The sequence below is a fragment of the Vipera ursinii genome (assembly GCF_947247035.1).
Source record: "Vipera ursinii genome assembly, chromosome: 2".
NCBI classification, from domain to species: Eukaryota; Metazoa; Chordata; class Lepidosauria; order Squamata; family Viperidae; genus Vipera; species Vipera ursinii.
The window spans coordinates 7368554-7384794 of NC_139513.1; the positions used below are offsets into that span (position 1 = coordinate 7368554).

The 16241-nt window shown below is 41.1% G+C and overlaps 1 pseudogene across 1 annotated transcript in view; it reads left to right on the plus strand.

The window, feature by feature from the left end:
• Positions 1-15846, plus strand: part of LOC310634725 (vomeronasal type-2 receptor 26-like) — a 31601-nt pseudogene extending 15755 nt beyond the window's left edge. Inside the window, exons 4-6 of the transcript in view lie at positions 13697-13768; positions 14253-14307; positions 14936-15846. The product of the transcript in view is annotated as a vomeronasal type-2 receptor 26-like (transcript). The remainder of the gene's footprint in view (positions 1-13696; positions 13769-14252; positions 14308-14935) is intronic.
• The last annotated feature ends 395 nt before the right edge of the window (positions 15847-16241 follow it).

Genomic DNA, 16241 nt, shown 5'->3' on the forward strand with positions numbered 1-16241 from the left:
GCTTTTGATAATATAAATCATTACATCCTTCTGAATTGACTTCACAGTTTGGTATGGGAGGCAGGGTTTTCCAAAGGTTTTCCTTCACTCATGGATGATTTCAATTGGTGTTCTTGTGAAACAGGTAAAAACCTAGGCCCTGCAATGGAGCATCCCTCAGGACTGGAGTTTTGCTCCTTTCCTCTTTATCTTTTACATGATATTGCTAGGTGAGGTCATTTGCCACAACAAGCTTGGTACCAACAGTACACCATCCATGGCTAGGTAGACGGTAGTCTTGTGATGCTGAGTATCAGGAGACAATGGACTGGACAGGGAGGAAGCAAAATTGATTCAATCCTAGCAAAATACAGTGAGTTTCTCTTTTTGCCCCCCTAAATGTTTAGTGATAGAGTTGGGTTTCCCTATATTCATGCCTAATGTTTCAGTTGCACAATCTCTCAGGGTCTCTCCAAGTGCTTTCCAATTCACTTTTAAAGTTCTACACAACATAGGATCGGGTATCTACAGGACTCCCTCTCCTTGAGGATATCTGCTTGTACAAAATGAAGTAATTCTGCACCTAGTAGTAGGTCAAAAATATTCCTAAAAGACCTAGCAGACAACTTTGATTCCCAAAAGGTAGAGATGGGAATAGAGGGATAGCCATACTGCACTTAATTCTCACTAACAGAGATGAAATGATAGAAGGCATTAAAGTTACAAGAACCAAACTGATGATGTCTTTGACCTCTCTTTCAGACTCAGCCTGGTTATTCAGGGTGTCAATGAGACTTCCTTTCCCTGAGGATATTTGCTTTTCCCACTAGGGCAGATACAATAGACAGGCTCCCAGTCTGTTCACTAAAGCATTGCTACTTTGTGGGTCCTAGAAAGCCTGCCTGTTTTGTTAAAAGTCCTGCCATATTGAAAGTCCTAGCCTTGAATTCCAACAGGCCCTTCTCCCTTTTAAAATTCTGGAGACCTAGTTCTTCTCCCAGGCATTGGGATAAGGTAAGGTTAATGAAGACTGAGAATGTGGTGGGTTGGATGAGTGAAGGGTAGTTGTGGCAACAAGTATTTCTCTTTTGGTGCTAATTGTTATAGCTGTATATATATAGGGTTTTTTCTGGGCTTTAAGCTGTCCAAAGTCTGCTTTAAGATGGTCAGATAGACAAATGTTTTATATATGTATGCAGGGTCATATTAGCCATTTACTATAGCCCCTTGTCGTGGCGAAGGGGCTTGCGTAATTCAATGAAGCTATGAGCTATGCCGTGCAGGGCCACCCAAGACGGACAGGTCATAGCAGAGAGTTCTGACAAAACGTGATCCACTGGAGAAGGAAATGGCAACCCACTCCAGTATCTTTGCCATGAAAACCCTATGGACAGTACCAAAAGGCAAAATGATATGACGCTGGAAGATGAGCCCCTCAGGTCGGAAGGCATCCAATATGCTACTGGGGAAGAGCAGAGGGCTAGTACTAGTAGCGCCAGAAAGAATGAAGCGACTGGGCCAAAGCCGAAAGGACACGCAGCTGTGGATGTGTCTGGTGGTGAAAGGAAAGTCCGATGCTGTAAAGATTTTTTCTCCATAGGAACCTGGAATGTAAGATCCATGAATCAAGGAAAACTGGACGTGGTCAAACAAGAGATGACAAGACTGAACATTGACATCTTAGGTATCAGCGAACTAAAATGGACAGGAATGGGTGAATTTAATTCAGATGACCATCAGGTATACTACTGTGGGCAAGAATCCTTCAGAAGAAATGGAGTAGCCTTCATAGTCAATAAAAGAGTAGGAAAAGCAATACTGGGATACAATCCTCAAAATGACAGAATGATCTCAGTTCGAATCCAATGCAAACCATTCAATATCACAGTAGTCCAGGTCTATGCCCCAACTACCAGTGCTGAAGAGGATGAAATTGACCGGTTCTATGAAGCCCTACAGCACCTTATAGAACTAACACCAAAAAATGATGTTCTTATCATCATGGGGGATTGGAATCCTAAAGTAGGAAGCCAAAAGATAACTGGAATAACTGGCAAGTTTGGCCTTGGAGTACAAAATGAAGCAGGGCACAGGCTGATAGAATTCTGTCAAGAGAATACGATGGTCATAGCAAACACTCTTTTCCAATAACCCAAGAGATGGCTCTACACATGGACATCACCAGATGGTCAACACAGAAATCAGATTGACTATATGCTCTGCAGCCAAAGATGGAGAAGCTCTATACAGTCAGTAAAAACAAGACCAGGAGCTGACTGTGGCTCAGACCATGAGCTTCTCCTTGCAAAGTTTAGGCTTAAACTGAAGAAAGTAGGGAAAAGCACTAGGCCACTCAGGTATGAATTAAATCATATCCCTGTTGAATATACAGTAGAGGTGACAAATAGATTTAAGGAATTAGATCTGATAGACAGAGTGCCTGAAGAACTATGGACAGAGGTTCGTGACATTGTACAACAGGTAGCAACCAAAACCATCCCAAAGAAAAATAAATGTAAGAAAGCAAAATGGCTGTCTGAGGAAGCTTTGCAAATAGCAGAGGAAAGGAGGGAAGCGAAAGGCAAGGGAGAAAAAGAAAGATACACCCAATTGAATGCAGAATTCCAGAGAATAGCTAGAAGAGATAAGAATGCCTTCTTAAATGAACAGTGCAAAGAAATAGAAGAAAACAATAGAATAGGGAGGACCAGAGATCTTTTCAAGAAAATTGGAGAAATGAAGGGAACGTTTAATGCAAAAATGGGCATGATAAAAGACCAAAATGGCAGGGACCTAACAGAGGCAGAAGAGATTAAGAAGAGGTGGCAAAATTACACAGAAGAACTATACAAGAATGAGCTTAACGTCCCTGATAATCACAATGAGGTGGTCACTGACCTCGAGCCAGACATCCTAGAATGTGAAGTGAAGTGGGCCTTAGAAAAGCTGAGCAACAACAAAGCTAGTGGAAGTGACAGTATTCCAGCTGAGCTATTCAAAATCTTAAAAGACAATGCAGTAAAAGTGCTACACTCAATTTGCCAGCAAATTTGGAAAACTCAACAATGGCCACAGGATTGGAAACGATCAGTTTACATTCCAATTCCAAAGAAAGGCAGTGCCAAAGAATGTTCAAACTATCGCACCATTACACTCATTTCTCATGCTAGTAAAGTCATGCTTAAAATCCTACAAGCTAGACTTCAGCAGTATGTGGATCGAGAACTACCAGAAGTGCAGGCAGGATTTCGAAGAGGCAGAGGAACTAGAGATCAAATTGCCAACATACGCTGGATCATGGAGAAAGCTAGAGAGTTCCAGAAAAACATCTACTTCTGCTTCATTGACTATGCTAAAGCATTTGATTGTGTGGATCATAACAAACTGTGGCAAGTTCTTAAAGAGATGGGAGTACCAGACCATCTTATTTGTCTCTTGAGAAACCTATATGCGGGTCAAGAAGCAACAGTGAGAACTGGACACGGAACCACTGACTGGTTCAAAATTGGGAAAGGAGTCCGGCAAGGCTGTATACTGTCGCCCTGCCTATTTAACTTATATGCAGAGCACATCATGAGAAAGGCAGGGCTAGATGAATCAAAAGTTGGAATTAAGATTGCCGGAAGAAATATCAACAACCTAAGATACGCAGATGATACCACTCTAATGGCAGAAAGTGAAGAAGAACTAAAGAGCCTCTTGTTGCAGGTGAAGAAGGAGAGTGCAAAACTTGGGTTGAAACTTAACATTAAGAAAACCAAGATCATGGCATCTGGCCCTCTCAATTCCTGGCAAATAGATGGGGAAGAAATGGAGGTAGTGACAGATTTTATTTTCCTGGGCTCCAAGATCACTGCAGATGGGGAGTGTAGCCAAGAAATTAAAAGACGCTTGCTCCTGGGGAGGAAAGCCATGGCAAATCTAGACAGCACACTAAAAAGCAGAGACATCACCCTGTCAACAAAAGTGCGTATAGTCAAGGCTATGGTCTTCCCAGTTGCAATGTATGGCAGTGAAAGTTGGACCATAAGAAAGGCTAAGCGCCAAAGAATTGAGGCCTTTGAACTGTGGTGCTGGAGAAGACTCCTGCGAGTCCCTTGGACCGCAAGGCGATCAAACCGGTCAGTCCTAGAGGAGATCAACCCTGACTGCTCTTTAGAAGGCCAGATCCTGAAGCTAAAACTCAAATACTTTGGCCACCTAATGAGAAGGAAGGACTCACTGGAGAAGAGCCTAATGCTGGGAAAGATTGAGGGCAATAGAAGAAGGGGACGACAGAGAATGAGGTGGCTGGATGGAGTAACTGAAGCAGTAGGCGTGAGCTTAAATGGACTCCAGAAGTTGGTAGAGGACAGAAAGGCCTGGAGGAATGTTGTCCATAGGGTCGCGATGGGTCGGACACGACTTCGCAGCTAACAACAACAAATAGCTTACCTGTCTCTCAGTATCAGCTATTATTTACTGTATTTTCTAGGGTATAACAGAATACAGCATTAATGCATAAAATCCACACACACAAATACACAAAACATCCCACAAAAAGTGTCCTTGAGGTAATGTAGTTCTTGCAGGGATCCAGGGAACCTTCTGATGGGGCATTCTATTAAAATATAGGGTAACGTTTTTGAGATGTTCCCACAGTCAAATTTAGTATTATCATACATGCCCCATTTGGTTTTTCTTTCCAATATTATCACCTGCCATAGTTGTTCAGTATCATCTGACATCTATAGCAGACCTTTCTTGAAAGGTGAAAAGAGGTATAAAAGAAATATTACTTTCTGTTTTCTCAGATACTGAAAAATGCACCAAGTGCTCAGATGATCAATATCCAACCAAGAGCAGAGTCCAATGTATCCCCAAAAGAATAATTTTCCTCTCTTATGAAGAATATCTGGGCATAATTCTGGTTTCAATTGCCCTACTTTTGTTCCTGTCAACAGGATTCATTTTAATCATATTCATTAAATACCTAGAAACTCCCATTGTCAAAGCCAACAATCGGGACCTGACCTACATCCTCCTGATTTCTCTCTTGCTTTGCTTCTTGTCCTCCTTTTTCTTCATTGGACAGCCGAGGAAAGCATCCTGTCTTCTCCGACAAACAGTGTTCAGCATTGACTTCTCAATAGCTGTGTCTTCTGTGTTGGCCAAAACGATCACAGTGGTGTTGGCATTTTTAGCCTCAAAACCAGGGAACAGGGTGAGAAGATATTTGGGGAAGAGCTTGGCCAACTCCATCATCCTTTCTGGTTCTGCTGGCCAAATTTTTATCTGTGCCTTATGGCTTGTAATTTCTCCTCCATTCCCTGATTGTGACCTGCACTCCCAGCTTGGAAAGATCATCCTTCAATGCAACGAAGGCTCTGTCACCATGTTTTATGTTGCACTTGGCTATATGTGTTTCCTAGCTGCCATTTGCTTCACTGTAGCTTTCCTGGCCAGGAATCTGCCTGGGGCCTTCAATGAAGCCAAGCTGATCACCTTCAGCATGCTGGTCTTCTGCAGCGTCTGGGTCTCCTTCCTGCCCACTTACCTGAGCACCAAAGGAAAGTCCATGGTGATTGTGCAGGTCTTCTCCATCTTGGCCTCCAGTGCGGGACTGCTGGGTTGCATCTTCTTCCCCAAATGCTACATTATTATCCTGAGGCCAGATCTAAACACTAAGGAACATTTAATAATAAAAGTAGAGAAATGACTGTGATATTTTTTCTCGTAGCATTTATTTTTTTTCATTCCAGTTTTCAGGCTTTTGTATTCTTTTGCAGCAATGTGACAATTAAGGTTATTTAAAACTGAAGGAAATAAAAATATGAAGAGTACAAGAATAATGAAATTAAATTTCAACATAATCATCAAACATTAAAATAAAGAATAATTTAACTTGTCATGCAGCCTGAGGTGTCTTGAACAAGAAACTCTAAATCTGTATGAACATGGTCACTTTCTCTCTATATGACTTTTTCTTAAAAGTAGGTATGAGCAGTGGAGCTGGGTATCAAAATCGTGCAGATGACCCCACTTGCAACACACTGGATATCTACATCAGTTATTTCTGGAGGTGTTAGGTGAAATCACATATCTTATGGGACCTCAGTATTCCATGACTCTGTGTTAAGTCATAACTATAGTAACATCCTTTTTGCACACTGTCCAAAAAGTAGTGATCTTGCTGCAAAGCAGCACATGGAAGGCTCAATACCCTCTGTGAAGACTTGATCCAGATAAAGAAATAGAAAACAGCCATGAATCAGATATGATCCTCTTTTCCCCAAATGGGAAGCTTTCAGCATTCTGCTATGTGAATGGGAGAATAATCTTAGATATAAAATTGCAGGAGGGTATCCCGGAGGCTTCACTGTCTAGACTTAACTGGGAAGCTGCAGGAAGAGCACACCTTCTCTGGAAGCCACCTAGGGTTATAGATTCCTCTGAAAGAGGATAGGTTCCCTGAAATTTGTAATTTTTAAATTGTAGGCCAGTATTTTTGCCAAGTGTGAGGAAAAATAGCTTCCAGCTTTTCCATTTTCCATTACCTAGTCAAAGCTTAGGTCATTTCTGAGGCTGGTGCCTAGAGGGTGCAAGATCTCCCTGGACTAAATTCCCTCCCCATAACAAATAATTATTTCTCCCTCTTCACTAACAGCACTTAGAGGTCACCCGACTCTGAGGCAATCCTGTCTCTGCCCCCATTTGTTGCAAATTCTGCTGTTTTTGTTTTATTTTTTATTTTTTGAACCACCAATAAGTAGATACAGACTCAATACTCCAAAATCACTGGAAACCTGCCAACAATGCCAGCATTAAACTTGATATTAAAACTGTTTTCTATTTCCGTTCTCTGTTTTCTATAAGCTCTGTATCCATGCTACAGTCATGTGAAAAAGAAAACATACCCTCTTTTGAGTTCTTTTCACACATGGCTTCTCCATTTTGGCTTTCTTTTTGTAAAACAAATGATGGAAGAGTGTAATATGTCATGTATTGTTATTCATTTGAGCTTGTATTTACCTACTTTTAAGAACTGTTGGGGATGAGATGATTTTTTATTATGTCCTGATATGTAAAAACATAGAAGTCAAAGAGGGTGAAATTTCACTGCACCTTCTTACCTTTTATCTATTTTTAGTTTCTGTTTTCTATTTTCTTTCTGTCAAAGTCTTGAATTTTTCCTTCAGTTTTAAAATATGTTTTAAACATTCTTTCATTTTCCCCCTATTCCTCTTTCTGGGCTGCATCTGATCAGAGCTTCCTAAAAGAGAGAAGATTTCACCTTCAACTCCTCCAGTTCTGAGGGAAGACCAAAACAAAAAAAGCCTCTCTCTCTCTCTCCCTAGTGGTTCCTGGCCTGCCCCTGTCATCATGGCAACCCAGGAGCAGCCAATCAAACAGAAGGGAAGAAACAATGTTTGCCTGGCAGCTCAGCCACCAATCAGACTCATGGAGAAGAAGTTGAATAATCAAATGGAAAGCCTGGGGAAGATGGGATTGTCAAAATAAAGAATAAAATTAAAAGGTTTTAGCATGATGGAAAAGAGGCAAAAAATCCCAGAAATGCAGAAGGAGAGATGGCTTCATTCCTCAAAGGGCCACGCCATTCTCTTCTTCCTGCCACAGAAATGGCTGCTATGAAAAGAGTCTGTTCAACTGACAGCTCTTGGGGAGCAGCGGCTGCTGGGGAGAGTCTGGTTGGAGGCTCTGCAAGGGCCATGAGGGACCCTCAGGATGCATCTTCCTCAGAGTCCTAGAGAGTTGCCTCCAAGGAAATGCTCATTGCATGTTTATAATCACCCTTCACTTATGAGTAGTGATTATAAAATGTTCACATTAAATATGACTGGCAGATTAAAACATTTTGCAATGTTTATTCAAGAAGATCAATGTGGCTTTTCTCTTAAATGAGAAAAGACAATGTGAAAACTGTATTGGATTCACAACAACATAATAAAAAGAAGCCACAATTTTTCTTAAATGCAGAGAAAGCTTTTGATAATTTGGATTGGCTTTTTTTGCTTGACGTTCTGGAAGATATGAATATTGCTGAGAATTTTATTCAACTAATATAGTGTCAGAAGGCTCACATTACAGTTAATGGTGATCTAACTAAATCAAGTTATATCTAGGTTGATATAGGTTGTCCCTTTTCCCCTTTGATGTTTATTTTGGCTCTTGAGGTGTTGACTTGCCGTGGCCCAAGAGAAAGGAGAGCAGAAGGGAGATTCCGTTAGGTTGGTTGCCTAGCAACAGACAAAAGATTCCGATCAGTGACAGTTGGCTGCAGCCACATTCTGAGGAGTGACAGCCTATAGAAGAGACTTTGTTCCCTCTTGTCTCTTTGCTGGAAATGACATTTAATGCTCAAGGGTGATCCCTGCATATGAAGTTAACTCTTGGCCTTTAGGCCATATGACTGGCTGAGAACTGTGACCCTGTTCTTGAGCCTCGGTGCTTGTTTGCACACTCCTCTTTGGAAAACACGCTTTCCAGAATGAAATTGCCCTGAATGACTAATTTCAGGAAAGGTAAGCAGATGAGATTCTTCAACAATTTAAGATAAACTGAGTGCCCAGGTATAATGCAAGAATTAATTCAGTTGCACTTGCATCTAGATGGGTACCGGTAAGAGCAAAAGGCCAGGGCCCATATTAAGAAACCTGTTGTTATGCCTGCAACACCTCACCAATATTTCGTTTGAGAAAACCTTCACTGAGAAACCCATGTAGATTTGTGGGAGCATGGAGTCATTTGAAAGATGCTACGAAGTCATGGGAATGGAGACAGGGTCTTTGCTTGTATTGTGGTAGCCAAGGAAAAATCCATGTGGTGGCCAGTAATAAATCCAATAAGTCGAACTGTCTTAAAATTGTGCTGGCTAAGGAATTCCGGCCCTCTCAATTCCTGGCAAATAGATGGGGAAGAAATGGAGGTAGTGACAGATTTTATTTTCCTGGGCTCCAAGATCACTGCAGATGGGGACTGTAGGCAAGAAATTAAAAGACACTTGCTCCTGGGGAGGAAAGCCATGGCAAATCTAGACAGCACACTAAAAAGCAGAGACATCACCCTGTCAACAAAAGTCAAGGCTATGGTCTTCCCAGTTGCAATGTATGGCAGTGAAAGCTGGACCATAAAAAAGGCTGAGCGCCAAAGAATTGAGGTCTTTGAACTATGGTGCTGGAGAAGACTCCTGCGAGTCCCTTGGACTGCAAGGCGATCAAACTGGTCAGTCCTAGAGGAGATGAACCCTGACTGCTCTTTAGAAGGCCAGATCCTGAAGCTAAAACTCAAATACTTTGGCCACCTAATGAGGAGGAAGGACTCACTGGAGAAGAGCATAATGCTGGGAAAGGTTGAGGGCAATAGAAGAAGGGGATGACAGAGAATGAGGTGGCTGGATGGAGTTACTGAAGCAGTAGGCATGAGCTTAAATGGATTCCAGAAGATGGTAGAGGACAGGAAAGCCTGGAGGAACGTTGTCCATAGGGTCGCGATGGGTCGGACACGACTTCGCAACTAACAACAACAACAGACAGAGCAACCTCTCCTTCCAGGAAGTAAACCCAGAAGACACCTGTTATTTCCCCCTTCCCTTTTTGCATTGTATGCTGGGCTCTTTCTATGTTTTTGGAATTGTTGTATGCTGGAACTCAGACCAGTTTAATGGCATGTGCCCAATTTCTTTCAAAGCCTCCAATGAATTCCCTTTGGCCCCATTATATTCATCCCAGTGGGTTATAATGTTATAATCCCAGTCAGGATGACTCCGTGGCCAGGTGACTCTCACTGGGGCAAGATCCCCGGTGGTTATTATGACCAGCAATTTGGCAATTTCCTTGATCTTTTCGAACGGTTTCAGGATCTCATCCTTTGTGAGGAAGAGATGTAGCAATTGCATCATAACTTCCTGTGATGGAGCGTGGATTCCATTTAGGGTCCGTTTCTTTCTCCAACTGGGAGAGAAGCAGCAGGCTGCTGTTTGGAAAAGAGGTTCCATTTATTTCCTCAGTAATAGCATCAGCAACTGGGGGGAGCTGGCCAAAAGAGGGTGGAGACCTAGTGAGTTTTAATATTGTTTGTGTCCTTTGTTCCAAGGTGTTTGGGTGTAGGTGTGACGATGGGCTCTTTCTGTGTTTTGGAACTGGGGGAAGTATTTTTCACCTTTCTTATAAGTTTTCCTTTTGTTGTGTAAAGTGTTGTAGCTGATTCTTGAGGGCCAAGGGAAGTGCACATTTGGGTGCCTTTGATTTCCTAATTTAGTTCTAGCTTGGGTGATCCGTTTCTGTCTCTTACATGGTCATTTCCGCCCTTTTGGATATGGCTTCACTATTTAGTATTTTCTGAATGGTTTTTTCTTCATGGTCAACATTGTATCTCATGAATGAAACATAATTTCCCTATGTTTAGATTGGTGAATGTTTTAGTGGAGAAAAAGACGGGAAGCTTCCTGCTTGTGGAGATTTATTTATTTATTTATTTATTTATTTATTTATTTATTTATTTATTTATTTATTTATTTATTTATTTATTTATTTTATTGGATTTGTATACCGCCCTATTCCCGTAGGACTCAGGGCGGTTTACAGGGCAGTTAAAACCATGAATACAAAAAATTAAAAACAAATAAAACAATTCAATTAAATTCAAGCCCCAAGAGTAAATCTAAAACCCAGTTAAATTAACAACCCCACAGTCTGGACCAAACAGATCGAAGAGCCAAGTATTCAGGTCCCGGCAAAATGAGCGAAGGTCAGGGGCAGTCCTAAGTTCTGTGGGTAGTTGGTTCCATAGGGCAGGCGCACCCCAGAAGAGAATGCCCTTCCCCTGGGAATAACCCGCCGGCATTCATTAACCGGCGGTACCCTGAGAAGGCCCTCCCTGTGGGGGCGCACAGGACGATGGGAAGATGATGCCGGCAGCAGGTGTTCCCTTAGATATTCCGGACCCAAGCCATTTAGGGCTTTATAGGTCATTACCAGCACCTTGAATCTCACCCGGAGGGCAACCAGAAGCCAATGCAGCTCACGGAGAATGTCACTGCGTGTTTTTTAGTTTTGCCAGCTTCGCTCATTCCTAAGTGGACATCTCTTTCTGCTCTGCACTGTGTATTATCTTATCTTGTAACCATAGTGACTCCAGCTATGTCCAGCCAATGTTTTGGTTTTAAACTGTTTTGTGCGCAGGCCTAAAAAAGTTCAGTTTCTGTTTTACTTTCTTCTTCTGCCTGATGAGAGAATGAAGTCAGTCTAGGTCTTTTATTTTCTCATTAAAAAGTTTTACTATAGACTATGCCTTGGATTTCTTTTCTTTGATATTGACCATGCAGATGAACCACGGTCCATCCACCTCTGGTCGGACTGTTAATTGTTCCGCGACAGAGAAGAGGTGTTACACGGGATTCTTTGGAATTGTAAGGCGGGAGGGAATATTTGGTTTCTGGGGAGGAGTTTCTCTTCTCAATTCAATACATATTTTGTAAATATATGATTTACAAATTTTGCTGAATCATTTTTGTTCACTTATGAACTTAGTGATAACTAAGATTCATATATGAAAATATCTGGTGGTGTCAGAAACAAAGGTGTCTACTTTTAAAATCCCTGGATGTTTCCATTCTAGTTCCATCCCTTTCTGGAGAAGAATGAGTTCTACAATATTTTCCATTTGAAACTGCACTTGGACCAAAATGGAGAAGTAACCGCAGATATGGACATCCAGTGCTTGGTGGTTTCGCCCAGTAGGAAATTGATCAAAAGGAAACTGGGAAGTATTGAAAGACAGAAACTTATTATAAACCAAAGGGCTCTTTCATTGCTAAAGTTGCTCAACAGGGTAGGTAAAATATTGCAGTGTTCTCTCTTTTTTCTAAAAATGAGGACCCATTTCAAGTGGGTTAATCTAGTCACTCTGGTGGATGATCTTCAATGGGAGTTGAATGTATGGAGGAGAAAATGAACAGTTTTCTTAGACTGCTTGAGGGGAGGGCTTCAGTAGTATTCACAAAGGTGTCACTCAGATGTAATGATATGGAACACTCTTTTAAACTGGTTCAGCCATGTTCAACATCAGATGCTGTTTGATTATTCTTTAGGAAACAGATCATGGTCTTTTTGAATATAATTTAGAATCTCCTGTAGACTGGCATTTGTGTTGTTAATAGCCTCAAAGTCTTTTAACCAGTGTCTGCATTAGGTTTGGACTGAATGAGATGAATATAAACATTATTGGTTGGAGGTCCTGTTGGTCCATGTGGGAAATAAGATGCAGATCTGAAAGACAAAATTTACTCTTTGGAAGACAGCAAAATTCACATTCTGGACAGAGAGGATCACTTGTTTGAAAGAGGGGTCAAAGAGACCATCTATGTTAAAATTGAACAGCCCTCTCTCAACAGAGGGGGAGAGATAAAAACATCACCTATCTATCCACCATACAATCCTTTCAGAAGATTTCACATGCATTTGCACTCTGAGCCTTGGTGGAGCAGTGGCCTAATGCCTCCTTAAGTAACACCAGCTGCCTGCAATTAGTGCAGGTTCGAGTCCCACCAGGCTCAAGGTTGACTCAGCCTCCCATCCTTCCGAGGTAGGTAAAATGAGGACCCAGATTGTTGGGGGCAATTAAGCTGACTTTGTAATAATGCCGCTTGGGGTGTGTGTGTGAAAGCCCTAATAAGCAGGCATATACATAGAATGAAGGCTACTGCTAAGCTTGTAAGCCACCCTGAGTCTTCGGAGAAGGGCGGGATATAAATGTAATAAAAATAAATAAATAAATTAAGCTGACTTTGTAATAATGCCGCATGGGGTGTGTGTGTGAAAGCCCTAATAAGCAGGCATATACATAGAATGAAGGCTACTGCTAAGCTTGTAAGCCACCCTGAGTCTTCGGAGAAGGGCGGGATATAAATGTAATAAAAATAAAATATAAAATAAATAAAATGATTCAGTTGACTCTGAGGATACAGATAAACCCTCAAGTGGCCTCAACCATTCTCAGAGTGTTAATGACTAGATGACTGCAAAGAATATAAATTTGCATTCCTTTCAATCTTTCAATCAGGACTGAAAAAGCTTCTTGGATGAGAAGCAAAACATTTTCAAGGGGAAAAAATTAGAAGTCCATTTAAACAAATAAATGTATAAAGAAAGAAAGAACATCTCTTTTAAGGTTAATGACTTTAATTGGTAAGGAATTATTCCTTTATACCTTAATTGAAGGATAGTTTTGAACTACTATCAAAGGGGATTGGCTTTGCAATGTTTTATACACTCCAGAAGAAACCTTTCCAGATTCAGCTAGTCAAAAATTTCTTTCATCAGAGATTTGTTGTACTTTAAAAAATCTAATACAATAAAAAATATTATAATAACATTTTTTTCTAAAAATTAATACAAGATCACCATACTTTATAATCATGGATATATGAAGAATGGAAGAATGTATCTTAATGCCACCATAAAGAGAAACCCACTAATTGTCATTTAATTTAAAATCTTTTCTCAGTTCCTCCTTTCCAGTCTTTATTAAGTAGAAAAGTCCTTTATTGCCACAAGATATACTGTAATTAAAAGGCAGGAACAATATGAATGATTGTATCTCCTGCAACCATTTGGAACTAGTTAGAGAATTCCAATTCTAAACTTCATATCTACCTACATTTTCCATGGATCTTTAGTCCAGACACAGTTTCTTTGGCATTCCTTGTTTTTCTCCCTAGCCTTTGCCTCATTCCAAATGTGTGGAAAGTTGTCACCCTGGATTTGTCAAGCGGAAGCGAGAAGGAGAGCCAGTGTGTTGCTATGACTGTGTTCCTTGTCCAGAGGGGACCATCTCCACTCAGGAAGGTTGGTGATACAAAACAAAAAGAGCAGATTTGTGGATTTGTCAAGCGGAAGCGAGAAGGAGAGCGAGTGTGTTGCTATGACTGTGTTCCTTGTCCAGAGGGGACCATCTCCACTCAGGAAGGTTGGTGATACAAAACAAAAAGAGCAGATTTGTGGATTTGTCAAGCGGAAGCGAGAAGGAGAGCCAGTGTGTTGCTATGACTGTGTTCCTTGTCCAGAGGGGACCATCTCCACTCAGGAAGGTTGGTGATACAAAACAAAAAGAGCAGATTTGTGGATTTGTCAAGCGGAAGCGAGAAGGAGAGCGAGTGTGTTGCTATGACTGTGTTCCTTGTCCAGAGGGGACCATCTCCACTCAGGAAGGTTGGTGATACAAAACAAAAAGAGCAGATTTGTGGATTTGTCAAGCGGAAGCGAGAAGGAGAGCGAGTGTGTTGCTATGACTGTGTTCCTTGTCCAGAGGGGACCATCTCCACTCAGGAAGGTTGGTGATACAAAACAAAAAGAGCAGATTTGTGGGATTCCTCTAGAACATTTTTATGCAAGTCAATGTTAAAGGATGTGTTAAAGGTCAAATGTTTTTTTTTGCCAAACTGCACAATTTCTTATCTAAAAGAAGGAATAGCCAAAAGACCTTAAAGGAAGGGTTGGATAGAGATAAGAGTGTATGGCATTTGGGGAAATTTTACTCCTGCCAAAGAAAATGTCTATTCTGGTTTTTTTTTGGTTTTTTTATCTCTCTTTCCACATTTATCTTTCTATGAATATTTGAATTCTTTGAAACTTGAGGAATTGTCTTAGGTCCATCCTCCAGAAGGATCTTTGCAATTTATTCTATATAGGTCTCCCCTTGAACATCACTAGAAGGAATTGCAGGTCCATAGTAAGGTGATGTGTACATTGATGGATGTGTCTCCTTACATGAATTTTACCAATGATGAGATTAGTTTTTCCAGTTTTTGTTTTTTTTGCTATTTTGCTATTAACATCTGGAGATGTTAAGCAATGCATCTTAGGAAATCCTCCTGGTATGAAGTGTTTTCCAAAAAAGTTATTTCTTGGAAAGTAAAAGGATAGAATATTAAAGAAATGTTTCTTTTGGGGTTTTGCAGATACAGAAAAATGCACCAGGTGTCCGGATGATAAATATCCAAATAAGGATCATATCTAATGTATCCCCAAAGTTATATCCTTCCTGTCTTATGAAGAAAATCTGGGCATCATCCTGATCTCTTTTGCCCTGCTCTTTTTCCTAACCGCAATGTTTGTGTTAATCATATTCATTAAATACCGAGAAACTCCCATTGTCAAAGCCAACAACAGGAACCTCTCTTATATCCTTCTGATCTCCCTTCTGCTTTGCTTCTTGTCTTCTTTTCTCTTCATTGGTCAACCAAAGAAAGTCACCTGCCTTCTCCAACAAACAATGTTCACCATCATCTTCTCAGTTGCCATTTCTTCTCTCTTGGCCAAAACAATCACAGTGGTGCTGGCTTTCTTGGCCACAAAACTAGGCAACCGAGGAAAGAGATGGTTGGGGAAGAGCTTGGCCAACTCCATCATCCTTTATTGTTCTGCTGTCCAAATTATCATCTGTTCCATCTGGCTGGGAGTTTCTCTCCCATTTCCTGACTCTGACTTCCACTCCCAGCCTGGAGAGATCATTCTGCAATGCAATGAAGGCTCAGTTGTCATGTTCTACACCACCCTTAGCTACATGGGCTTCTTAGCTGCCATTTGCTTCACGGTGGCCTTCCTAGGCAGGAATCTCCCTGGGGCCTTCAATGAAGCCAAGCTTATCACCTTCAGCATGATGGTCTTCTGCAGTGTCTGGGTGACATTTTTGCCCACCTATCTGAGCACCAAAGGGAAATACATGGTGGCTGTTCAGGTCTTCTCTATCTTTGCCTCCAGTGCTGGTCTGCTAGGCTGCATCTTCATCCCGAAATGTTACATAATCATTCTGAGGCCAGACCTAAATAAAAAGGAGCAGCTTACAACTAGAAGAAATGTAGAAATCTAGAGACAGGGGAATGTCAACTCTCAACACGTTTGAAGAGGCAAAACCTCAAAAATGGTCCAAGTTCTTCTCCATGGATGACTAGGCCATCTTTTTTTGCTTCAAATCACTAAAGAGCAACTGGTAGATAGCTTTGTGAGGAAAGTTAGATGTTGCAGTAGTGGGAGAGTATTAACCAGCTGGAAATACAGAAGGATTACATGTGGCAACCATGACACCTTTGTTTCTCAGTATGTTTTACCAAAACTGTTCCTCCTCCATTGGAAGATAAACATCCTGAGATGTAAATCCAAGGATTACTATAATCAATGCAGGGAAGGAAAGGGAAATGTCATCCAGAAGTACCCTCCAATTCCACACATGGACAGAGATCATACAGATAAGTATATCTGAACAAG